Source organism: Tupaia chinensis, unplaced genomic scaffold (genome assembly GCF_000334495.1).
Source record: "Tupaia chinensis unplaced genomic scaffold, TupChi_1.0 Scaffold000112_1, whole genome shotgun sequence".
NCBI lineage: Eukaryota > Metazoa > Chordata > Mammalia > Scandentia > Tupaiidae > Tupaia > Tupaia belangeri.
This window is the reverse complement of record NW_006159576.1, coordinates 1,406,475-1,431,549: the sequence shown is the minus strand read 5'-3', so window position 1 is coordinate 1,431,549 and position 25,075 is coordinate 1,406,475. Positions and strand designations below refer to the sequence as shown.

Here is a 25,075-nt window from a genome sequence, read left to right as displayed (position 1 = left end):
TCTTTAGCCGTAGAAGCACGCACTGGATGTGGCTACGTGGCAGGCTGAGACCACGTGGACGGCTCGCGTTCTATTCCTGGCCCACCATAAAAGACAGCTCTGATGGCGCACACCTGAAGTCCCAGCAACTCTGGAGGCTGAAGGAGGGGATTGGGACATGGAGCGATTCTGACAAAATATCCCCTCACATACACAATCGGAATCGTAAAACATGCGAAAGAGTTTATATATCGTATAACTATGTATATTAGTAGGGAAGATGTCGAGTATCAATAGTTCATAGGCAGATGAATAAAAGCAGTTACTGCTTTCTCCCAGCAAGCTCCCTCCCCTTTTCCAGAGTAGACACTTGTCTAGACACAGGCTGTCGAGTGTTTTCTAAGGCGCTGAGAGACACAGAGAATGAGAAAACACCTCCCAGGAGCCTGGCCGCACTACAGTCCCTTCTCCAGTCTTCGCTAGGGATTTTGGGTGTACATGCACACGTGCCCTGCATAATTTTCAAGCTGCTGGATCTGGGACTCAAACTGTGCAGTTGGCCATGTGAGGTCCAGCACCTTGACCTCCATGCCACCTGTTGACCCCTGTCTGGGACTCTTGTTACTGGGACTAACCTGGTGGACCATAGCATTGGAAGGATTGACTCGGGTTGTGGGAGGTCTTGAAAAAGTGACAAGCAAAGACAAGATTGGGAGAGAGGGGACCTTGCTTGACCACCTGGCCCCAGTCAGGACTGGAATTGGTGAGACGCATTTCTGTAAGGGAAGCCAAGAAATTCCTTTTGTATCTGAGGTAGAGAAAGCTGAGTTTCTGTCATTGTAGTAGAAGGAGCCCTGGCCGATGCGGAACAGGTGGGTCTCGAAGCACTCTGGCCACTTGCTGACTGGCTGGCCCCTCTCTTCCTCTGTTCCCATCTCATCAGCACTTCCCTTCAGATTGTGTGAACAACTGAAATTCCCCCTCTATTATCCACAGTCCTCGCCGATCTCCCTCACTGGCCGGATCAGGTGCACCCTATGTCCTCACAGTCTCAGACTGCTTGGCTAGGAGGACCGCCATGTTTTTCCTACCAGGATGGCCACACAGATTCTTGATCCAGAGCAGTCTCTACCCCTCGATCTCACTGATGCAGTTGCTGGAGGAATCTTTCTAGAACTCAGGTCAGGTCATGTGACTTTTCTTCTGCAAACCCTTCAGAGGCCCTCTATTCCTCCTAGAACAAAATCCAGATGCCTCCATGTCTCTTCCAAGGCCATGGGGAGCTGACTTACAGCTCAGCCTCCCCCCTCCTCCCTTTCTACCCTGGGCTATGTCCTCCAGCTGTGAGCCCAGCTTATTGTTACTCATCTCAGTGGGTGCACCAGGCCTCCAGGTTCCCAGGCCTCCAGCAGGTGTCCCTCCATCCTGGTGCTTTTCTGTAATCCCCCACAGGAGACCTGGCTGTCACCCACCACACACCAGCATGAACACTGATTGATTATACAGAGAAGGACTATGTGATCAATAAAAGGCATCATCTGAAAACAGCTGTATTGTAATGTATCAGTGCAGAAAGGCTACACTTTTTCCTCATTTCTTCTGACTGCCGCCAAGGTAGGCCTTGAAGTTTAGCTTCCATTACCTTCAGGAAAAGTGAGTCTCTGCATTAGTAGCCATGTCACCTTTTTTTTTTTTTCTTGCCCAGAAAAATACCTTTCCTTGGAATGTCTACTCATGCACCGTGCAGTCTTAGAAGGAAAGAAAAAAAAATATTTTCATCCAAATTTCATCTTTTTGATCAGTAACGGTTAATGCCTTACCCAGTGTCAGCCGAGCTACAAATCCATCCTTCCTAACGGTACCCTTTCCTCTCCCATCTCACTGTATGTTCAGTTGGCTCAACTCTTATCAATTCATATTTCATCACTTGGCATTTGTGCTTTCTTGCCCTGACATTTGCAGTGTTCCATGAGGGCAAGAACTTTGTCTTCTCTTTTTCTGTTGCATCCATCCCTCAAAGCCTAGCAAGCTTCCTGGTATGTAGCAGGCAATCATTTTCTTGGAAATGCTCCAATCCGTTCTCTACCCTGTGTTCCCAGAGCAACTGTTTCCCAACGTAAGCCATAATTTGTCGTGTGCTTCCTGGCTAGCAGGCAACCCAGGGAGGTAGTGAAGCAGGACTCCTGTTAGCCCCATTTGACAGCTGAGGAGACCGAGCCCAGAGGTTGAGCAGTCTGCTCCAGGTCCCTGTGGTAGAAAGCTGTTAGGCAGCCTGACTCCCCAGCCCGTGCGTAGTATGCACCTATTTGTCTCAGTTCAGCTCTTCACGGACTCTCTTCTGATTTCCTGGCACAGCTTCCTGACTTCTGACATGTTCTCAGAAGCCTTGTCAACTCCTTCCGTCAGTCACCTTGTTACAGAGGAAATCCCAAGTGGGTGAGCACGAGTCACTGTGTGGCTCAGCCCTGCCTCCCTCGCTGCCTCCCCCAGGCCTCCCATGCTCTCACGGGTGGCCCCAGACTACGTGGCTCTCAGTATGTGTCCTACCCTCTTCTTTTCTGCCAGTGACCATATCCCTCCCTCTTGAAGACCCAGCCCTGCCTGGCTAATCCTCCGAGAAGCTTCCCCAACCTCCTTCTCTGGTTTAAGTGTCCTTCCAAGTGCCTCCTTCACACACCTCTGTCTTTTCTGAACATCTGCTCACTTTCCTATTGGTTTTGGTGGATGAGGATCATACCTCTCATTTCCTAGCAAATAGGTACCGTCGAATGGGGATGCAGTAAGGAATGGACCATTAGGTTTCTCCAGTACGGGTTTCCGCTACGACTTGTTCATTCATGCTTCTCTTCCTATGTACCCTTCACTGTGATCCGTGGGCCAGTTTTCATATTGGTTTGGCCTGGAAGAAGTGGGTTTTTACAAGTGTGACTGGCTGAGTAGTGTCTCTTTCACCCTCCCTACATCCTTACTCTAATCCCCAATATCTCTGAATATGTTACTTTGTGTAGGAAAAGGGACATTGCAGGTAAAATTAAATTAAGGATCTTGGGGCCAGTAGGTGGCATGGTGGTTAAGGCACTGGACTCCTACATGGCCAACCCCTGATCAAGTTTTAGACTCAGCAGCTTGAAAATCATGCAATCATACATATGAATGTATGCCCAAAGGCCCAAGAGAAGAATGGAGAAGAAGGGATTACTATATGGCCAATCACCCTGGGGAGTGATTTCTCACTTTCCCTTTCTCTCTCTCCGGCAAGCATACACGCCATATGGGGGGAAAGAAAAAAAAAAAAAGAAAGAAAGAAAGAAAAAATTAAATGAAATAAAAATGTAAAGATCTTGACATGGGGGATTATGCTGGATTATCCAGGCAAGGCCAATGTAATCACACATATTCTTCCAAAAAGGAAGCAGGAAGATCTGATTTTGAAAAAGAAGAATGTGGGAGGGCATAAGTGGCTTAGCCCCACAGTCCAGTGTGAGGGGAGCCAGCTCCCACATAGCCAACTGCTGCTTGAATGTCCAGCCCTGCTGGTTTGAAAGGCATGCCAGGCACATGTGTGTGCATGCCCAAGTCCCAACAGGTTGGAATAATGGAGGAGAAGAGATTGCAGAATGATCGTACCCCACTGACGGGTACTTTCTCTCTCTCCTCTCTCTGTCTCTCTCTGGCAAGCACAAACGCCCTCTGGCAATTAAATAGATAGAGAGATATTAGAGATATAATTATAGAGACACTGACTTTAATTGTAGTGGAAGGAGTCATGAGCCAAGGTAGGTGTCCTCTATAAGCTGGGGAGAAAAACAAACAAACAAACAAACAAACAAAGAAGCACATTCCCTCCTCCTAAAGCATCCAGAAAGCTAGTTCCACAGAGCAACTTTAGATGTTAGACCCACAGGTTGAGTTTTAAGCTGTAATTCTGTGGTAATTTGTTAAACAGCAATAGGAACCCAGTGCAGGTTTTGGCACCTTGAACTATGGTACTGCTCTGATACGGAATTCGGATGTGGAATTTGGAAATGGGCAGGGACTGGGAGAATTTTGAGAAATGATATGATAGAAAAAAATGGTATGATAGAAGAACCCTAGATCTCTCGGAATCATTAGTAGAAATCTAGATGTTAAAGAATCTCTAGTGAGGAAGAAAGTGAAGAAGATGGTAGAGAAAACCTGCATTGTCTTAGAGAGTACCAAATTGTCATAAGCAGACTGTTAGCGGAAATACAGACCCCAAAGTCTCCAACGGCGAGCGTTCTGGAGGAAATGAAGAATATTTGCTCTGCAAAGCTGGAGGAGAGGCCATCTTCCTATGTAGTAGCAGAGAGCTTAACAGAACTGTGTCCTGTGCAATATGGGGAAAGCAGAACTTATAAACAGTGAGCTTAAATATTTAGGCAAGAAGATCTCCAAGCAGCCTGGTTTTCTTCGTGTTGCTTATAGTGAGATGTGAGACGAGCGAGATGCATTGAGAACCGTTAAGCCAAAAGGAACCAGGACTTAACTCTGTGAAATTCTTATTAATAACTTACCAAGCTCACCAAAAGACACAGAAACTCGGAGGTTTGCTTTCAGGGAAACGTGCTCTAGTAAGAAAGCCAAGGGTATAGTTGGACAACCCGTTCTGGAAAGGATTAAAACTTTGGATTACAGCAGTTAGCGTAATGGCTATGTCACTGGCCTCCCACATAGTCGACCTTGGTTCGAGTCCCGGACCCGGTGGCTTAAACTCACACCAGGCGCGTGTGCGTGCGTGTCCAAGATCCCGAGAGGAGAAGGGAGGAGAAGGGATTGCGGCCTGGCCATCCCCACAGGGGGTGATTTCTTGCTTTCTATCTCTCTGTCTGTCTCTGTCTGGCGAGCGCTCGCGCCCTATAGCAAAAACCTCTCCAAAAAAAAGAAAAAGAAAAGCTTGAAGTATTCGCTCACACAGATGGCTCTTTGAGTAGATTAGGCCTGTGATGTGTTCATTTCCATAGCCATCTCAGCAGAAGCAAGAAATAGAGGTGGAAATATCCAGGAGAGATCTGTGAGCCTCCAGGCTAATGGAATGTACCCCGACGATACACCTAGGAGACCCATGAGGTCCTGAGGACATTGTACTACCAGAAACCCGACCAGCTTGAACCAAAAGAGACAGGGTGATATGAAAGAAGGTCTTCTCATTGCCAAAGTCCTACAGGCAGGAAACTAACTAATAAAAGTACTCCACTGCAAATGTCACTCTTCAAGAGGAAGGGAGAATGCCTGCAAGGACATAGCTGGGCCCAGAGGACAGAGTCCTGAGCCACAAATTATTCCCAGGCCTTGAATTCTAGTAGCGTTTGACCAGTTACATTTTGGAAATACTTGAATTGATGACTTCATTTTCTTTCTTTTTCGAGTGGGAATACCTATAGCTATTATTTTACGCTTGTCCACCATTGCATTTTGGGAACAGATAATTAGTATTCTGGTTTGACAGGTTCACAGATGGAGAGGAATGTTACCCCAGGATAGATTCTACCCCGGGGTACACCTCAGACCTAATTTAAATGATGTCGTTAGCAAGATTTGGGCCTTTGGAGTTGATGAAATTTAAGACTCAAGTTGATGCTGTCATAACTTAGACTTTGGGGACCAAAAGTCTTCGTTACTCGGATGGATTCAGTGTAATCACAAGGATCCTTATAAGAAGGAGGCAGGAGGGTCAGAGTTAATGGAAGAAGATGCCAGGACAGAGTGGAGGCTGGGGAGAAAGGAGGACGCTGCGCTGCTGGCTTTGAAGATGGGGAAAGGGCTGTGAGCCAAGGGAAGGGGTGATGTCGAGAACCCGAGAAGGCAGACAGACAGATTCCCTCCTAAAGCATCCAGAGAGAAGGTGCCCTGTGGACCAGGCTTGCACTTCCGACCCCCAGAAGTGTTAATAAATTTGCAAGTTTGTGTTCGTTTGTTACAAATAGCCGCAGTAAAGTAAACAGCGGGCCTTCTGTGCACTGACAGTTTGGGAGTTAAAAAGAGCTGTGGGTTTGTCCAGTTAGTTCACAAAGGCTAGAGTCTGCTGCTAGTTGTTGGCTGGCTTAGAAAGCATAATGTGCACAAAGAAAAAAAAATCATGCCTTTAAGAAAAACTGGATCATTTAACTTTGTTTTTAGCTTTGACATTTGCAGTTTCTCAACTTAGAGAGGAAAACCTGTCAAGATTTTGGTTCATCACGGGAAAAGTTTAGCAATTCTGCACAAATGGCGACTTTTTTATGTGTTAAAACATTAGGGCCATGATGCGTGATACATGCCTTTGTTCTAATATTTTGTTAGCTTTGCTCAAATGTACTTTGGTTTTCCTGGCGATGTTTTTACCCACCAGAAAAATCTAGCTTTGTGATTTGTTTTGGTTTTGCTACAGGGCGTGTGTATACTCACCAGAGAGAGATGGGAGTGCGGGAGGGTTGGAGAAATGAGAAATCACCCCTGGGGGAGATAGATGGCCCTGCCACAACCTCTTCTCCTCCAGCCTCCTCTGGAGATTTTGAGCACACATGCTTATGCACCACGGAGTTGGCCCTGTGGGATCCAGCTGCATTAACTGCCATGTCTCTGGCTAACCTAGCTTTTCTTTTTCTTTCTTTCTTTTTTTTTTTTTTTTAAGTTTACATATTTATCTCTTTCATGAGAAAGAAAGACAGAGACAGACAGAGAGACCAGGGGCTGGGGGCAGGCAGCAGGCAGCACACCCAACAGGGCTCTGACACCATGAGGCACCCCCAGCTGCAGCAAGCCCGGGGCGCCAGGCATAAGCACCAGCACCCGCAGGGAGCCCTGCAAACAGCAACTGGGACCTTCCTCGTGTGGCTCAGCCCTGCAGAGTCCCATTTTACCGCTGCCATTGTCCAGGCCCCAAATTCTGGCTGGTCAGTTCTTACCATGCAGTCTCCCAGGGACCAGGTGACAGGCAGAGCTGAGAGTCCAAGATCTCTGGTCTTAATAATTCGTGGACCACAAAGAATGTGCCCATGCCCATGTGTTTCGTCTGGTTGGAGAAGAGAAATGAGAAATGGAGAAACCCAGGCAATCCCAGTGTGTGTTTCTGTGTGGACAGTTTTCTGGGTACAAACCACACGTTTTGCTTCTCTTTCATTATGTGGCATTTAGCATAATGGATAACCCACTCCAGTCAACCAACCAAGTCGTTTTAGCTTGTTTTGAAGTCAGAACTCTGAGACTCTGAATGGCTTTTGGCATAGTTTAAACTTTCAGTAAAGTGGTTTTTTGTTTGTTTGGGTTTTGGTTTTTGTTTGTTTTTTTTTTATTTTTTGTTTTTGAGAGGTTTTTGCTATAGGGCGTGTGCGCTCGCCAGAAAGACAGAGAGACAGAAAGCAAGAAATCTCCCCCCAGGGGAGATGGTCACGCCACAATCCCTTCTCCTCCATTCTCCTCTCGGGATCTTGGGCACGCACGCACACACGCCCGGCGTGAGTTTAAGCCACCGAGTCCAGGACTCAAACCACAGTCGACTACATGGGAGTCCAGCAACGTAGCCATTAACGCCATCTGCTGGTCCCTCAGTAAAGTGTTTTGCCTATCCCTATGAAACAACATTAGTGCCAACGAGACACTTCACAGAATTGTACACCACACTGCTCAGAAAGGTAGATCTCTGATTGATCTCAATAGTTCTGTGACTAAGCGTGCATACGGTTTAAAATTATTTTCAAGGTTGTTAATACCCAGGTCTCCTCCCTAGCATATGATGGACTGTATTTCCTTCACGCCTTTGAATTTAGGCATGTGCTGCCACATGTTTGGCCAGACATTTAGAGATGCGCGGTTAGCCCTCACTCAGCTCAGTTATGGCAATGAGGAAGGGTGCGTGGACATGGGGCCTCCATTAGCCCGAGTCTCGGGGTGGTGAGAATGAGCAGAGCCCTCCTGGCAGCCTGTGCAGGTTTAAGAGAGATACTCAGCTATCTGAGAGGTTGTTCCTATAGGACTTGTGTGCTCGCCAGAAGGAGAGACAGAGAGACAGAAACTTTTGAATCCTGGGGATTGCTCTTTTGCTGCAGTGTCAGCTAGCCTGCCCTGAGACAAGTATCTTCCACAAAAATTGAATGTGGTTCTACCAATGATTCTCACATGTGTAGGTAATACGCCTTTGAAAAATCTGAAGAGACACAATCATTTTGGAACATCCTTAACTTTATAAATCCCAGCGGAGTTTGTAGCGTTATAGCTTATTTCTTTTTACTGTAACATAGTGACTTAATGACTGTTCAGGATGTGTTCATAGGCGATTAAATCAGCTCTGAGCATTTCTTCGCTCTATTTTTGGGGGGAGCTTGATTTATTTTAGGGTGTTTTGTTTGTTTTTAGTTTTGCTGTAGGGTGCATGTACTCGCTGGAGAGAGAGACGGGGTAGGGGGAAAGTGAGAGATCACACTCCCCCCGGGAAACGGCCACACTGCAGTTCCTTCTCCTGTATTCTCGGGTTTGGGGAATGCAGGCACAGGTGTGAGCTGGCATGTTTTTCACACCGCTGGGTCCAGGACTCCGACCACACAGTTGTCTATGTGGGATGCAGCCACCATAACCACACCACCAGCTGGCCCCAACTCTGTGCTTTTTGAAGGTTATTTTAAATGTTTCCAGTCTTTCCCAAGAAGCAACTGTGTGAAAAATACTGGAGGCTTTACAACTTACTTGCTCATACAACCACATATTTAGTAGAAAGGAAATGAGATGTATTGATGTACTTTAATGTATAGAAAAGGAATTTTGTTTGTTTTAAGTTTTCTCCATAGGGCACATGTGCTCACCAGAGAAAGACAGTGAGAGGGAAAGTGGGAAATACCCCCAACCCCCCACCCCCTGCCGGAGGAATAGCTGCACTGCAGTTCCTTCTCCTCCATTCTCCTCTCAGGATTTTGGGCACACATGCACATGTACCCAGCATGATTTTCAATCCACCAGGTCCAGGATTTGAACTGTAGTCCGCCATGTGGGAGTCCAGAGCCCGAACCACCTTGCCCCCAGCTGGCCCCCAGAAAGGGGTTTTTAAAAAAGTTCAGACTATATGCCCATGTCATCACTACTAAATAATTCTAACAAAACGTTAGTAATCCTAGTAATCTCCTAGGCCAGGTAGTTAGAATGGAAGTGCTGACCTCATGCGATTGTAGTGATCCTCGAGTGCCGAGTCAGCCCCTGTCTTGCTGGCTTGGGCCTTTCCATTTATTAACCTCCAGGAATCCCGGCAGTCACAGTGGCTCGGCCAGTCACAGCATTCAGAAGACAGAAGATAATATTCTTCTGTAGAAGATGGTGATGTCCTACCAGATGTGAATACCACTTGAGAAATCAAATGTAATATATCAAATGAGATTGCTTACTTAAAGGTGACATCTCGTGAGTTACTCTTCTAACGCTGGAATGTTTTTAAACTTTTATTTTAATTGCCAGAGAGCATGTGCACTCACCAGAGAGCGATGGCAGCACAGAAGGGCAGAAAGCACTACCAGTGGGCGTGGTTACGCCGTAATCCTTTCTCCTCTGTTTCTCCATCCTGCCGTGAGGGGGGGGATCTGCACGTATGTGCTAGGCATGATTCTCGAGCCACCAGGGCTGCACGTCAAACTGCAGCCCGCTGTGGGGGTCTGGCTCCTACAGCCACCAGGCCATGGAGCCAACCTTTCCCTTTTATTTTAAATAATACATCCATGTGCATAAGAGAGAGCCTTCAACAGGGTCTCGTCATGCCACAGTCCCCTTCCGCCAGCTCTCTGGCTCCTCGGGATCCAGGGGGCCACGCACACCCGACCTGTTCCTCAGCCCAGTACAGAGATCTGAGCCCTGCGGTCAGCCATGTGGCTCCAGCATTGCATTCTGTTTGCTACAACTGTGCCGCCTCGACTGGGCCTGGAATCACTTTATTTTATAGCTTTATATGTTCCCATTTTAAAAATATGTATGTGGACCCCGACCACCATCCTCCTAATCCTAGTTATCCAGGCATTTCGCTTTTCTAGCTTCCGTGTTCTTTCTGAAATGCAGGGTTCGGGCTTACACACACGCAGGCTGGGAGTAGGGCAAGCCCTCTGGTAGTTCCTAGTTAGTGCTCCGTGTCCTCTCTGTGTGGAATCCTCGTCAGTCCCTGGAGCCATTACTCCAGTCTCCCCTGCTTTCCAGTAGGCTTCCTAAAACCTCCTGTGATGGGTCCAGAGAAAGAAAATGGGATTCCTCCCCACACCTCTAGCCCAGAATTAGCTCAAAAAGAACGCCACAGGGCTGCCGGCTTCTCAGGCTACGCGAGGCCGAAGAGGCATGAGAGTGATAGGAGGGGCCGACGGAGCCACAGCGACGCTCTGCAGAGCTGACCACACAGGGAGGCGGTCTGCAGCCGGAGACCTGCCTGGGTACCCAGCACGCATGTGCCCGTGATCCACGGCTGACACCAGGACTCTGTCGGGAGTGCCATATCGCTCTCTTCCTATCTCTCTTTTTTGCTTTCCCTCATGGAATAAACAAACTTAAAAAAGAAGGGGGCCAGCAGGTGGTGAAGTGGTTAAGAGCAATGGACTCCCACATGGCTGACCATGGTTCAAGTCCCAGACTTGGTGGCTTGCCTTCTCTCTCTCTCTCTCTCTCTCTCCCCCTCTCTAGTCAAATTAAGATAAACAAACACATAAATAAATAAACTTAAATAAAATAACTCTTTAAAAAAAAAAAAAAGAAGAAGAAGCAAAGGTGATAGAAGAAGTTCCATCCCTCACAAACGGGGACGATGCCTTCTGTCCGCATCCTAACCACGCGTGCTGCTTCTTTCAGAATTAAGGAGGTGAAGCGCAAGGTCGATTTAAGGAAGCCTTCGTGGGCCAGCCTCCAGCACGGCAGTAAAGCGCGCTGTGCACTGAGAGCTGGATTCCACATGGCTGACCGCTGTTTGAATCCTGGCCCCCAGTGGCTTGAAATCTCAACAGGATGGAGAAATTGAGGAAGAAAGACTGTGAAACCCAACATGCTTCGTTAAGGGATGCTTTCTTTCTCCCTTTCTCTTTCTCTTCATCTCTGGTAGCACACCCACCTTCTGGCAATTAAAAAAAAAAAAAAGAAGCTGTCAGTTCCTCTTGGTATCGTGACATTCCTTAAAGATTAGGAATCTCAGGTCAGAGGCGTTGGTATAGTCAGTTTGACGGTCTTCAGCACCAAAGAAGAAAGTGCTATGGATATTGGCCAGTAGGTTCTGTTCATAAGGAAATGCAGTTCTTCCAAGCAAAAGGAATTGTTTGAATGTTGTTTAAAGAAATCTTTCACTCTCTGATAGTTGTTCTCGAACACCATTGAGAGATGGATGTTTTTGCAACCAATGAAACACCGAACTACAAAACAGTTAAAGGTGGCCTCTCTAGGGACCAGCAGTTGGCATATTGGCAACGTGGCTGGACTCCCATATAGTCGACTGTGGTTCGAGTCCCAGACCTGGTGGCTTAAACTCACACCGGGCACATGTGCGTGCGTGCTCAAGGTCCTGAGAGGAGAATGGAGGAGAAAGGATTGCAGCGTGTCCATCCCCCTGGGGGATGATTTCTCATTTTCTGTCTCTCTGTCTCTCTCTCTCTCTGACTTTCTGGCATGCACACGCACCCTATAGCAAAAACCTCTCAAAAATAAATAAATAAATAAATAACCAAGGTGGCTTCTCTGTTGACCCAGAGGTGGTTCTGCAGAACCCCAGGGCTCAGTTTGAAAACAGCTCTATGTAAAACCAAACGGGCAGATCTAAGTGTGAAGGTACCTTTTCCCTAAAGTAGGAGTTCTCAAACTATTTTCAGTTAGGAATCACATAGGGGGCCAGCAGGTGGTGTGGTAGTTAAGGTGCTGGACTCCCACATGGCCAACTGCAGTTCAAGTCCTGGACACAGTGGCTTGGAAATTATGCTAGGCACATGTGCGTGCATGCCCCATATCCCAAGAGAATGGAGAAAGGATTGCAGCGTGGCCATCCCTCCCCTACCACCAGCACCAGGGGGTGGTTCTCATTTCCCTCTCTCTGTCTCTGTCTCTCTTTCTCTGAAAAACCTATATACCCTATGGCAAAAAATCTTTAAAAACAAAATCCACTTAGGACTCTTTTTAAAGTCTGTTTATGTATTTCTTCAGTGAGAGAGAGGCACTTGCAACAGTCTCCTCCTGCTGTGACCCACCCCTGCCCTAGGCCCCCTAGGATCACAGCACACAGCCCTGGTATTTGTGGGGAGTCTTAGGACACAAACCAGGGACCTTCCAATGTGGCTTTTGCTTTGTAGAGCCATAAGATCCCAGGGTGCCACTGTGGCTAGACAAGGCCTCTTCTTTAAAATGCACAATCCTGGTCCAGCCTGTTAGCACAGTCAGCAAGCTGAACTGCAGAGCCTGAAGCCACATGGCTGTGAGTTCAGGTCCCTGGGTCAGCCTGAACACACACCTGGCATAAATGTGCACATGAGGATCCTGATGAGCTAGAGGGCTGGCGGAAAGAGACTGCAGTGACGGGACCTTCCGCTCTCTGCTGTATGCATGTGTGCACACACCCATACATACGCACACTCTACCCGCAATAAAACAAATTTAGAAAAGGAAATAAGTGAATTGCACATTCCTGGGCTTTGATCCCAAGACTCACACTTGATGGCTTAAGCAGGACCTGGAGATCTATATTTTAACCAGCATTCCGTCTGATTCCAATGCAAGAGTGAATGGCTCATTGACAACCAACTGCCTGTGGAGGCCCTTCCCATGGCTGTCAGAGGATAGTTGTTCTCGGTTTATTTTAAGTGGAGTACTTAAATGACAAGGTCAAATACCATTACAGTCGTTTTTGTCTTGCTAAGGGAAACAATGACTTTGTTACCTCTTGCAGCCTCTCCCAGGATAATTCTCTTCTATTCCTGGAGCACCCCAGATACCCCATGGCTCTCAGCGCCCCCTGTTGGGGCTGCTCCTTCCCGCCTCCCATCTGCCCCCACCAGCCTCCTCCTTCTTTCTCCAGCTCTGTTTGCTTGCTTAGGTTTTTAAAGAAGGAAATCTCTTTGAAACACACCTTTTTGGGACCAGCAGTTAGCGTAATGGCTATGTCACTGGACTCCCACGTAGTTGACCGCGGTTCGTGTCCCGGACCAGGTGGCTTAAAACTCACGCCGGGCGTGTGTGCGTGCGTGCGTGCCCAGGATCCCGAGAGGAGAATGGAGGAGAAGGGATTGCGGCGTGGCCATCCCCCCTGGAGGGTGATTTCTCGCTTTCTGTCTCTCTGTCTCTCTCTGTCTGTCTGGCGAGCGCACGTGCCCTATAGCAAAAACCTCTGAAAAAGAAAAAGAAAAAAAAAAGAAAAAGAAAAAAGAAACACACCTTTTTATACTGCAAAGAACCAGCAAATCCCAAAGTAGAAATTCAATGTTTATAAACTGACTTTATTCAAATGCAGCGCACCTGGAAGTGTATAAATGCTCTCATGTGGCAATACGCTAGGTGTTCTGGCAAGAACAGAAATATAGTCATTTCAAAAGTTACGTACCAGGCCACCAGGAGGGTAAGGCTCTGGATCCCACATGACCAACTTTGTGGTGGAGTCCAGTGGCTTGGAAAACACTCTGGACACCTGTGCATGCATGCCCCAAATCCTGAGAGGAAACCGGAGAAGGAATTGTGGCACAGTCAAATGGTTTCTCACTCCCCCCTCTCTCTCTCCAGTGAGTGCATGCCCCTATAGCAAAGAACTAAAAAAAAAAAATTGTTTTAATTAAAAAAAAAAAAAAAAAAGCCCCGTGCCATACAGGTTCATTAGGATGGCAGTAATGGGAAGGACGGTCTAAGGCACTGGTGGTGGGGAAGCGCAGAGACGGGCCATCGTGTGTTCCTGGTAGGGATGTAAAATGGTGCCGTGCCTTGGAAAACTGCTTGGCGATCTTACACAGGGAGATCTAATCTTCTATGGGATCTATCAATCGCAATTCTGGTCCACACCAAGGAGTGTGGCAATGACTGCCCAGCTGTCCAACTACACAAAAATCATTTAACCATACATTTGCAATGAGAGTGTTTTCTGAAATGTACAGCCAGCTTGCAGCCTGGTGGTTAAGGCAGCTGGATCTCACATGGCTGACTGCGCGATTCAAATCCAGAGCCCAGCAGCTTGAGAAATATACCAAGCACGTGTGCCTGCTTGCCCACAATCCTGAAAGGAGGAAGGACTAGAGAAGGGATTGTGGCATAACCGTTCTCCACGGGGTGCTTTCTCACTTCTGTCTCTCTCCTCCTCTCCTGTGAGCACACCTGCCCTCTGGCAAGTTTTAAAATAAATATAATCTGTCTTAAAAAATAAATGTAAAATTTTCCTTAATAAGATTGTTAAATATTTTGTTATTTTCCAAAAAATAAGGCCTATAAGGAACGAACGGTGGCAAAATCAGGCCGACCCACCGGGGAAGTGCTGGGTCTGTGTCCAGAGACCTCCCTGAGTGCTCCGGGCACATGACCAGGGCTGGCTGAGACTGGGGGGAATGGCAGCATCAGAACCCTGTTGGTGCTCTCTGTCTCTCTGTTCTGTCTCTGTCTCGCTCATGGAATAAAAGGATAAATAAACGTTTGAAGATTCGGTTTATAGCGTCATTACATAGTCACTAGTTCCTTTCTATGCAGAAGGAGCAGAGAAGCCCTGTGGTCCAAGTGTGCTATTTAGACCCCTGAGATGTTCTCAGAGCATCTTGCCATCAGTTTCCTGCTAATCCCCAGAAGCTGTCTGCTCCAGCACTGGGCTGGCATTTACACTGAAGGTGTGAGAGCCACAGGAGGTAAGGCTGCTGGCCCTTCGCCTGAAGCAAGGCAGTGGCTCCAAACTCTTTAATAGTTGTATTTTTCACCATCATGGACTTATGGCAGAATAGTAGAAAAATGAATTCCATTTCCATTTAAGAATGCCCTTGATGAAGCAGTTCAAATCATTTCATTTTATTAACTCTTGTGCATAGCTTTATTGTTTTGTTTTGTTTTGTTCTGTTATGCTATAGGGCACGTGCACTCGCCAAAGACAGAGAAAGAGGGAGAAAGTGGGAAATCACCCCCAAGGCAGGATGACCATGCCACAGTCTCTTCTCCATTCTCCTCCCAGGATTGTGAGCTCCCTTACACGGGCACACAGCATGATTTTCAAGCTGCTGGGTTGGGGACTTGAACCTGCACAATTGGCTGTGTAGAATCCAGCTACCTTAACCTCAGTGTCACCTGCTGGCCCAGTCTTTTTAATAGACCATTTAATGAAGGAAACTACACAGAAAGTGTTTCTTCCTGTACCCTAGCAAGATGGTGATCACAAAGAAGAGCCCTGCTGTGAGGGGCCAGCAGATGGCGCAGTGGTTGCATTGCTGGACTCCCACGTAGTTTACCATAGTTTGAGTCCTGGATCTGGCATCTTAAACTCTCGCCTAGCATGTGTGCGTGTGTGCCCAAAATCTCAAGAGGAGACTGGAGGAGAAGGAACTGCAGCCTGGCCATCTTCCCTGGCGGGGAAGGGGTGGGGTGGGGGGTGATTTCTCACTTTCTGTCTCTTTCTATCTGGCGGGGTGTGATTTCTCGCTTTCTGTCTCTTTCTATCTCTCCAGCTAGAGCATGCTTTCTATAGTAGAAATCAGGAGCACCTGCTGCAGTTGATGGGGCTGCCCGCTGAACCAGCAGATGGGTATTAAGGAACACCATCTCTAAAAATAAGTTGCCTGGAGGGCAGCAGGTGGCATTGTGGTCAAGACACTGGAATCTCATAGGGCCAACCATGATTCGAGTCCTACACCTGGTGGCTTAAAAATCACACCAGACACGTATGTGCATGCCCAGAATCCCAGCAGGAGAATGGATGTAAGGGACTGCAGTGCAGCCATCCCCTCCAGGGGTCGGGGGTGATTTCTCACTTCCCCTCTATCTCTCTCCAGCAAGCACAACTAAATAAATAGATAGATAGATGATTGATTGATTGATTGATTGATAGATAGATAGATAGATAGATAGATGATAGATGATAAATGATAGAGATAGATAGATGATAGATATAGATAGATGATAGATAATTGATAAAGATGGATGATAGAGATAGATAGATGATAGATATAGATAGATGATAATTGATAGAGAAAGATGGATGATAGATATAAATAGATGATCATAGATAGATAGATGATAGATAGATAGATAGATAGATAGATAGATAGATAGATAGATAGATGATAGAGCTAGCCTGGAAGACGAATAATGAATATTCGTACCTGAGTATTTGGGAAGTCATTTTCTCAAAAGTAAAGGAAGAGAGCCTCTCACTTCAAGGAAAATAACTGACAGTCTTTGTTGCCACGGATAAAATTCAAAATCTTTGAAAACTCAAATTTTAGAAAACTCATATCTACCACCATGAGCTTGACAGCTCTAGTCAAGAGTTTTCTGAGCTGGCTGATGATTTTAACAAATGTGGCTTTTTCATGTTTTCTTACTGCGCAATGAAATGTGTCAAAACTTGCAGATTATAGGGAAAAGGGTCTTGATACAAAAGGTTTAAGAATTGCTGGCCTAGCGGCTAATAGCATGGACTACAGGGCCAGACTGCTTAGGTTCAAATCCCACTGCAGCCACTTGCATGATCTGTGCCTGTCTGTGCCTCAGCTTCATCATCCATAAAGGGAATAATAATACCTGTGTCAGAGAGATAGCAAAGGCATAAAAATAGGTTAATATATACATAAACATTTTTGAACATTCAAATGAGTGCATATTCATATAGAAATCGCTAAGACTTATAGTAAGGGTTCAGTGAGTTTTTTTGGTCTTGATGAATAGTAATTTGTAAAAACGATTAATATAGTATAAATGCATATACTATAGAGTGTTCTTTATAGCTGTATGTATTTTCTTTTTCTTTTAGAGAGATTTTTGGACACATGCACTCACCAGAGAGACAAAGACAGAAAGCGAGAAAGCACCCCCCAGGGGGAATGGCCACACCACAATCCCATTCTTCTCTCTGGATTCTGGGCGCACACACACACACACACACACACACACACCTGGCATGAGTTTAAGCTGGTGGATCTGGGACTCAAACCATGGTTGAATACATGAGAGCCCAGCAATGTAACTATTACACCATCTGCTGGGCCCTTTATGTACATTTTTTAAAACTATTTTTGAGTTGGTTCCGTGACCTTATGGTTAAGGCAGCCTGAACTCACATGGCCAACCCCGTGGCTTAAGTCCCAAACTTGGCAGCTTGAGAAACACACCAGGCCTGTGTGCATGCATGCCCAAATCCCAGCAGGATGGAGAGATAGACTGCGGTGTGGCCATGCCTTATGGAGGTTGCTGTCCCTCTCTGTGTCTCTTTTTGCCAAGTGCACATGCCCTCTGGTGAAAAAAAATATTTTTTACACTTTTAAATTTATTTATTTTACATTCATTCACTGAATATCATCACAGTGTGTGATTTCCCATCCAAAATACACTGTGTAGTGGCTTACTCATACATGTTATCGTCAACAAATAATTTTCCATTTCTCGTTACATAAACGCACACACACACACACACACACACACACACACACACTTTCCCTATTTCTCACCCTGTGCCATTTCCCGCTCTCCTCTCACACTGTCTCTGGTATCTGCAGTTGCTTTCCATTCCTTTTTTTTCCTCACATTTTATTGATTCACAAAAGATCTTAATTAATCTAACTACTTGCAATAGCAAGTTCAGCTGATATATACGATGTTTGACTTTAGGCATGAAACTCTGTGAGTAGAATAATTATGCTATAAAGTAGCACCTATCTGAGGCTATACAGCTTACTGTGGTCAATAACAGGTATTTTTTTAAATATAGTTTTTAATATCAAGAAAGGCAGTTTTAACTTTAATAAATCAAAATTTTAAAATGTTGAAAAGAACTTCGCTTAAGACTTAAAGCCAGGAAACAGGTTAAGATTCTGTTCAAACAGTAGGTGCGTGGGCCTGTCAACAACTCAAGACAAGACACAAATCCTTAACTCTGGAAAACAAAGCATAGAAGATCTGTGAAGTTTTAGCCAAAAGTCATAAAATTCTATTTCACCAGTTCAGTCTCATGTACTTGACCTATCTTCTGTGTGGTCCGATCTTTCCATTTAAATTCTGGAAGATAACATTCAACTCTAGACTTGTCCCTACCATTAAGCTGGACATTTTCTTAGTTGTTTTTGACCTCTTATTTCTGTGTGTCTGACTTTAGTTTTCCTGGTATAGCACTCCCTTCAGAACTTCTTGGAGAACTGGTGTGGCGTCGGTAAATTCTTTCAGGTTTTGTTTGTCTGAAAATGTTCTTGTCTTCTCATATGAAAGACAATCTTGCTGGGTACAGTATTCTTGGTTATAATTGTTTTTCACTCAACACTTTGAATGTATTTCTTCATTCTTTATTTGCTTGCATTATTTCCAATGAGCACCCCTTTATTAGCCTGATGGGATATCCTTTGTAGGTAACTTGATGTTTCTTGCCAATCTTGTCTTTGTGGTTTTAGTCAATCTGTCTATAATGTGTCTTGGAGATCTTCTTGGGTTGATTCTATTTGGGGTCCTTTGTATTTCTTGAGTCTGGGTCTTTGGATGCCTCTCTAGGTTTGAAAAGTTTTCTTTCAGGATTTCATGGAATAGATTATCAATGTCCTTATTAGTCTCTTTACCTCCTGGGATACCAATTATCCAGATGTTTGGACATTTGATGATATCTAGTACTTCTCATATATTATTTTTATTTTGGGGGGCTATTTTCTCAGTCTTTGTGGTGGGTTTTACTAGTCCAGTGATTCTGTCCTTTACATCTGAGATTTAATTTTCTGTATGATCTAGTCTGCTTTTAATATTTTCGAGGGAGGTTTTGACTTCCTGTATTATAGCCTTCATCTTTTTTATGGTGTATATTTCCTTTTTCAGATCATGAAAGAACTTTCTCACCTCCTGGAACTTGACAGCTCTTTTCTCCTGATTCTTCTGGAGTTTATTGTCTCTCTTCTCTTGCATCTCTGTTAGCTTTGTCACTATGAATATTTAAATTCCTTGTCAGACATTTCTGTGAGTTCTGCTGTACTACCTGTGGATGAAGAAGTTGTTCTTTTACCTTGGGGAGAGGTATTTTCTAGGTTTCTCATATTTCTTGTGCCTCTTCAATGAGTTCTAGTCATCTAATGGGTTATACATTTCTTCCTAATATCTAGAAGTTCGACCTGAACATTCAGAGGTGTGCAGGAGGAGGTGGTCTGCAATCTCTTTGCCATTCCATTTTTCTCTCTTTGTGCAGCAGATTCAGTGGGAATTGAGGAATATGTTGACCTAATAGTATTTGGATGTTTGGCTACGGTTCACTTAGAACTGTCTAGACACTCAGTGCATCAGGCTGAGCAGCAAAAGTGATGAGGTAAAAGAAAAAAGATAAGAAAACAGAGAAAGAGAAGGGAAAAAAAGAGAGCGAGAGCAAAAGAGAAAAAGAAAAAAAAGACAAAAAAAGTATTCATTTTTATTACTTTTTTTAAAAAGCAAAAAAAGAAAGAAAGAAAACTGCAACACACAAGCACTAGTTCTCAGCTCCCATGGAGGAGTCAGTCTTCTTTTGCCCTTTTGCCTCTCCTAAATGGGAGGGAGGAAAGGGGATTATTAGCAAGATAAAGGAGGATCTGAGAGCCAAGAAAATACTTTACCTTAAAATATTTAAAAAAGAAAAATTTTAGGGACCAGCAGTTGGTGTAATGGCTATGTTGCTGGACTCCCATGTAGTCAATCGCATTTCGAGTCCCAGACCCAGTGGCTTAAACTCACCCTGGGTGTGTATGCATGCATGAGAGGAGAATGGAGGAGGAGGGATTGCCGCGTGCCCATCCCCCCAAGGGGTGATTTCTCACTTTTTGTCTCTCTGTCTCTGTCTTTCTGGCAAGCACACACGCCCTATAGCAAAAACGTCTCCAAAAAAGAATTTTTAAAATGAAAAGACAGAGACAGAGGGACAGGAAGAGACAGAGAGAAGGATAGAGGTGGCCCTACCACTCGAGGATGAGATCTGGATGCTGAATTCTCAGCAGAAAATCTTCATTTCCCTTAGTCCCTGAAAGCACTCGTTCTCAGCTCCCATGGAGGAGTCAGTCTTCTTTTGCCCTTTTGCCTCTTCATTCAGGAATGGAATCTGGAGGCTGAATTCTCAGCAGAAAATCTTCATTTCCCTTAGTCCCTGAAAGCACTCGTTCTCAGCTCCCATGGAGGAGTCAGTCTTCTTTTGCCCTTTTGCCTCTTCATTCAGGAATGGAATCTGGAGGCTGAATTCTCAGCAGAAAATCTTCATTTCTTTTAGTCCCTGAAAGCACTAGCAAAAACAATTTTTAAAGAATTTAAGTTTATTAATTTATCTTTTTTATGAGAGAGACAAAGACCAAAGGACAGCATGCCCAGCAGGGTCTTCTTGCTGGAAGTCCATCAGCCCAGATTATGGTTATGTGTATGACTCGGCATGCTCAAGTAGGTCCTGGGAGGTCAACCCAGCAGGACCTTTCCCATGTGGTCCATTTACTTCACCATTGTGCCCCCACCTGGCCCTATATACACTTTTTTTCCTCTCTCTTTTTTTTTTTTTTTTAAGAGGTTTTTGCTATAGGACACATGCACTTGCCAGAAAGACAGAGACAAACAGAAAGTGAGAAATCACCCCCCTCACGGGGGATGGCCACGCCACAATCCCTTCTCCCCCATTCTCCTCTTGGGATCTTGGGCATGCACTCACACACGCCCGGCATGAGTTTAAGCCACCGGGTCTGGGACTCGAACCGCAGTTGACTACATGGTAGTCCAATGACATAGCCATTACACCAACTGCTGGTCCCCCTATATACTTATTTTTTTTTTAACTGGGAAATCTGAAGCTGCTTTTCCTGTTTGCCTCAGCCTCGCCTTTGGTCCTGGAAGTACATGTCTATGGCCAACATATTGAAGGCTGGCGCCTCTCTCCCCTTCCTATCCATTGGGCCTCTGTTGTTTGAGGGATTCATCCTTAGACACTTCAGAATGGAACCTTAAGGAAGATTTGATGAGAGTCATTTGGAAGGGATTTTTTTTTAATAAACAGAATGCAATTGTGTATCGTATGTGTTCTTAAAATTAGAAGTGGCTTTCCTGTCTCAGCATGGTGTATCATTTTAGCTCCAAGAATTGGAGCAATTGTGTGACTCGGAGACAAAGGTTGAGGTCTGTCATGTCATCCATGTTCACTTTCAACGTTTAGGTGGACGTGAAGTGTAAGGGAGACAATGACCAACTTTCACTTGGCAGTTCCAGTTCCTATTTTCCTTATATATTTTTTTTAAAACCAAAACTATTTTCAGAGTGAGTTCCATTCTGGAACTAGTCTTCAGTCCTACGGACTGACTATATTTGAACTCTTTTTATCTCTAACTTTTCCAGAGAAGTTAATCTCTTGTTGATGTCATTCATTAATTCTTCCAAGATTTGTTGTGTGCCTCCCACAAAGTGTCAGGGCCCCTGCTGGGCACCAAGGCCCAACAGTGAGGGGAGGTCGTGGGACTTGACCTTCTAGAGCCAGGGCATGAGAGTGTTCTGGTTTCTCCCACCTGTTTTGTAAAAGAGACAGTAGTTCAACTCCTGTTCCCTGAGGACAACAGCAAAAAGAACAGTATGTGTTTTATCTTCTTAAATTCCTAAGCTTAGTGTAATGTAAAGGTAAGAAAGATGGCAAGATGGTTAGGATTCTTTTCCTGGATGAACATAAACAAAATTACCATATTTTTTTTAGGATTCCTGTTACACAAAAAAGCCCATGTTTAATGGTAAACAGCAAGCAACCAGGGCAATTAAGTCTTTGGAGTTTCGCTGACGCAAATGACTTCTGCTGTCCTAGGAGAAAAATGAACTTGAAAGAGTTCACGTGGGGACCTTCTGTGTTCTGTGTCATTCTCACCACTCTGTAAGTGGTAGGGAGGTTGAGTGGGCACATCGTTTTTATTCCTCACCCTTGAAGAGGCTTTTAATTATGGCCACACTTCAAGTTTCCTGAGTGTATATAAACAAATGCAGGCTTAAATAGGCTTAGAATAGTCTTTCATTTTAGGGATATGTTTTGCAATCAAATTATAAAACACTTTGAATACTTTTTCATGATAGCACTTGTGCGCACACGTGAGAGAGGGCAGGAGAGAAGGTGGGAAGCATCCTCAACAGGGTCTCATCATGCCACAACCCCCCTTCCTTGAGCCCACCACATCCTCAGAATTCTGGGCACCCATGTGTTCGCCAGTGCGTTTTTAGGACAGCCCCAGGAACTGAACCCTCAGTCGGCCACGTGGCTTCCAGACTCACACAGCACTGTGTTGTCACTGTATCACAGGGGTTGGGCCTCGCCTTGAACATTTTTTTAAAGATGATGTAGTTAAAACACAGAACGGTAGTGTTGTGGAGATGGTGTACTTACTGATAGACTGGCATTTTAAAATCTGAGAGTATTCCTTTCCCATATGACTCGTATACTGGAAATAAAAAATCAACTCAGACTCACAGCCGAAGGAGTGCTTCTTGAATACAGGCTAGTATTGAATGTTCTTCATTCAGTCCAATCCCATCCCAGTATTTGTTGTGGATTGAGAATCTTACTTGATTTCAGTCATGTTCTTGTCCCTGTCACAGCTAGGACCTTATGCAAACTTTGTGTCTCAGAACTGTAGTTGTCTTTTACAAATAAAATGCACTTAAATCACTTAACCTGGACAAGTAGACAATGGCTTAATTGTACTGCTGCCGTTCTTTTTGACGCTAAAACCTCTGTTCTTTGATTCTCTTGCTCTTAGAATGGAAGAATTAAATATTAGTTGCACATTGTTTTCTCAACATTGTTTTCTCATCGCGTTAGACAGCCAGTTCCTCTTTCGTACGTGTGTTCCCTGTTTACAGCGTTTGGCAGGTCCCACGTGTTCCGTGGAGCTTTGCAGGGACTTTCGTCCTTGTCAAGTAGCCAGCTATGGCACAGGGTCCCACAACTAACATTGCTGTGACTGGGAGGTCAACCCAGCAGGACCTTTCCCATGTGGTCCATTTACTTCACCATTGTGCCCCCACCTGGCCCTATATACACTTTTTTTACTCTCTCTTTTTTTTTTTTTTTTAAGAGGTTTTTGCTATAGGACACATGCACTTGCCAGAAAGACAGAGACAAACAGAAAGTGAGAAATCACCCCCCTCACGGGGGATGGCCACGCCACAATCCCTTCTCCCCCATTCTCCTCTTGGGATCTTGGGCATGCACTCACACACGCCCGGCATGAGTTTAAGCCACCGGGTCTGGGACTCGAACCGCAGTTGACTACATGGTAGTCCAATGACATAGCCATTACACCAACTGCTGGTCCCCCTATATACTTATTTTTTTTTTAACTGGGAAATCTGAAGCTGCTTTTCCTGTTTGCCTCAGCCTCGCCTTTGGTCCTGGAAGTACATGTCTATGGCCAACATATTGAAGGCTGGCGCCTCTCTCCCCTTCCTATCCATTGGGCCTCTGTTGTTTGAGGGATTCATCCTTAGACACTTCAGAATGGAACCTTAAGGAAGATTTGATGAGAGTCATTTGGAAGGGATTTTTTTTTAATAAACAGAATGCAATTGTGTATCGTATGTGTTCTTAAAATTAGAAGTGGCTTTCCTGTCTCAGCATGGTGTATCATTTTAGCTCCAAGAATTGGAGCAATTGTGTGACTCGGAGACAAAGGTTGAGGTCTGTCATGTCATCCATGTTCACTTTCAACGTTTAGGTGGACGTGAAGTGTAAGGGAGACAATGACCAACTTTCACTTGGCAGTTCCAGTTCCTATTTTCCTTATATATTTTTTTTAAAACCAAAACTATTTTCAGAGTGAGTTCCATTCTGGAACTAGTCTTCAGTCCTACGGACTGACTATATTTGAACTCTTTTTATCTCTAACTTTTCCAGAGAAGTTAATCTCTTGTTGATGTCATTCATTAATTCTTCCAAGATTTGTTGTGTGCCTCCCACAAAGTGTCAGGGCCCCTGCTGGGCACCAAGGCCCAACAGTGAGGGGAGGTCGTGGGACTTGACCTTCTAGAGCCAGGGCATGAGAGTGTTCTGGTTTCTCCCACCTGTTTTGTAAAAGAGACAGTAGTTCAACTCCTGTTCCCTGAGGACAACAGCAAAAAGAACAGTATGTGTTTTATCTTCTTAAATTCCTAAGCTTAGTGTAATGTAAAGGTAAGAAAGATGGCAAGATGGTTAGGATTCTTTTCCTGGATGAACATAAACAAAATTACCATATTTTTTTTAGGATTCCTGTTACACAAAAAAGCCCATGTTTAATGGTAAACAGCAAGCAACCAGGGCAATTAAGTCTTTGGAGTTTCGCTGACGCAAATGACTTCTGCTGTCCTAGGAGAAAAATGAACTTGAAAGAGTTCACGTGGGGACCTTCTGTGTTCTGTGTCATTCTCACCACTCTGTAAGTGGTAGGGAGGTTGAGTGGGCACATCGTTTTTATTCCTCACCCTTGAAGAGGCTTTTAATTATGGCCACACTTCAAGTTTCCTGAGTGTATATAAACAAATGCAGGCTTAAATAGGCTTAGAATAGTCTTTCATTTTAGGGATATGTTTTGCAATCAAATTATAAAACACTTTGAATACTTTTTCATGATAGCACTTGTGCGCACACGTGAGAGAGGGCAGGAGAGAAGGTGGGAAGCATCCTCAACAGGGTCTCATCATGCCACAATCCCCCTTCCTTGAGCCCACCACATCCTCAGAATTCTGGGCACCCATGTGTTCGCCAGTGCGTTTTTAGGACAGCCCCAGGAACTGAACCCTCAGTCGGCCACGTGGCTTCCAGACTCACACAGCACTGTGTTGTCACTGTATCACAGGGGTTGGGCCTCGCCTTGAACATTTTTTTAAAGATGATGTAGTTAAAACACAGAACGGTAGTGTTGTGGAGATGGTGTACTTACTGATAGACTGGCATTTTAAAATCTGAGAGTATTCCTTTCCCATATGACTCGTATACTGGAAATAAAAAATCAACTCAGAC

The 25,075-nt window shown here is 45.0% G+C and overlaps 1 protein-coding gene across 1 annotated transcript in view; it reads left to right on the top strand.

The window, feature by feature from the left end:
* CUNH1orf21 (chromosome unknown C1orf21 homolog) overlaps positions 1-25,075 on the top strand; it is a 209,743-nt gene that overhangs the window by 141,741 nt on the left and 42,927 nt on the right. The window lies entirely within an intron of this gene.